This window comes from Gorilla gorilla, chromosome 15 (genome assembly GCF_029281585.2).
Source record: "Gorilla gorilla gorilla isolate KB3781 chromosome 15, NHGRI_mGorGor1-v2.1_pri, whole genome shotgun sequence".
Taxonomy (NCBI): Eukaryota; Metazoa; Chordata; class Mammalia; order Primates; family Hominidae; genus Gorilla; species Gorilla gorilla.
Window position 1 is genome coordinate 70,929,775 of NC_073239.2, and position 1,935 is coordinate 70,931,709.

Below are 1,935 nucleotides of genomic sequence, written 5' to 3' on the forward strand. Positions count from 1 at the left end.
TCACTTTGGCATTTGAAAAATGGCCTGGGATTTAGTAGGGTCACTGCCAGGTTTCACCTGAGACTCATCACATGACACATCATGCCTGTGTCTGTTTCTTCAGCAAATTGGGATTTTATTATTTTTAAAGTCTCCACATCTGTAGACAAAATGTACCATATAAATACTGCCTTTCAACTTGCATACGAGTGCATGAAGATAAGTGATATTTATGATTTTAAGTTGTTTATTGTAAAATAATTTACACATATCTTGCTGTCTTCAGTAATTAAAACAATGGAGGAACACTTTCTTCTGACAAAGACAACAGTAAGCTAAAAACAAAATCAGCTGGCTGAATTTTCCTTCTTTACCCCTTGTCTGAGGATGGAACTTGATTTTCATTAATCCAGAGCTACAGCACCAAAGATAATTTCAGTCAACTCTTTTGTGATGACAGCTTGGCGGGTACAGTTGAATGTCAATGTCAATTTGTCAATCATCTCAGAGGCATTCTTGCTGGTGTTGTCCATGGCTGTCATCCTGGCACTCTGCTCACTAGTGGTGGACTCCTTCAGAGAGTAGTAGATGCTGTTGGCCAGATTGTATTCCTGGTAATTTTGCAGCACATCAGCATCAATATTATAGTAGATACTCATGCTCTCGGCACTTGCAATGGTATTAAGGGAAAAGATGGGCTTTTCTTCAGTCTTATACGAGATGACAGACCTGAACTGATTAAAGATGATGGAGCCTTCATCAAATTCATATCCAGAATTTAGTAATTCAAGGGCAATGACTGACACATCTCCAAAAGCAGGGGGCTTTCTTCTCACTTCTTTTAATGCTACCAGAAACTGGTCAGAATGCATCCTATAAAGTATGCCCCTGATTTTGTCACCAATTCCAACAAGCATAACTTCTTTCCCAGCTGCTGTTAGTGTAGCAACCTCACTTTTCATCTGTTTAGCAATGGAGGAATGAATAGCGCCACATAGTCCTCGATCTGAGGACACACCAATAAGGAGGTGTTTCTTGTTGTCTTCAGGCACCTTGATACCAGCTTCTTCTCCAGAGCCAAAGATCCCAATCCATATATTCAAGCTGGTTTCAGCTCTCTCTCAGCTCGGGCGTATTTTGCTGCTGCTACCATTTGCATAGACTTGGTAATTTTCTGGATGTTTTTGATGGACTTTAGTTGCTTGGTAACATCTTTCGAAGTTGCTGTATTTCAAACTTGAATCCATTGTGGCTGCAAGGTCCAGGCCAACAGCCCAGTGATGCCCGCATGAGAGAACATGGTAGCCGCAGCCCTGCTGAAAGTCGGTGATATTTATGATTTTAAAAAATTATTTTCCGGCCAGGTGCGGTGGCCCATGCCTGTAGTCCCAGTACTTTGGGAGGCCGAAGTGGGGGGATCACCTGAGGTTGGAAGTTCAGGTAGGGAGTTCAAGACCAGCCTGACCAACATGGAGAAACCACATCTCTGCTAAAAAAAATACAAAATTAACCGGGCATGGTGGCGCATGCCTGTAATCCCAGCTACTCACAAGGCTGAGGCAGGAGAATCACTTGAACCCAGGGGGCAGAGGTTGCGGTGAGCTGAGATCACGCCATTGCACTCCAGCCTGGGCGATAGAGCAAGACCCTGTCTCAAAAAAAAAAAAAAAAAAAAAAAAATTTCCAAATTTCCTGAATAAAAATGGTTTGAGAAAACTACATTTTCCAGGATATACTGAAGGATCCCCAAAGGAAAACAAAGGCATCCACTTTTGTACATTTATATCTTTTCATTGCTCTTTGAAATAATCAGAATGTCAGGACTTTGGCATTTCTAAGGGAACACTCTCAGGTATTCTAACCTGATAGTTTTCATTCCTCCTTATTCTTTGTAATAGTTTATACTCTATAAAAGATAAGCTTTTCTCTATCAACTTTTCTTTCCACTTGATAAAC

At 41.1% G+C, this 1,935-nt stretch overlaps 1 pseudogene; it reads right to left on the minus strand.

The window, feature by feature from the left end:
• Window positions 1-283: 283 nt before the first annotated feature.
• Window positions 284-1,279, minus strand: LOC101127339 (ATP synthase subunit gamma, mitochondrial-like; annotated as a pseudogene).
• Between the last annotated feature and the right edge of the window lie 656 nt (window positions 1,280-1,935).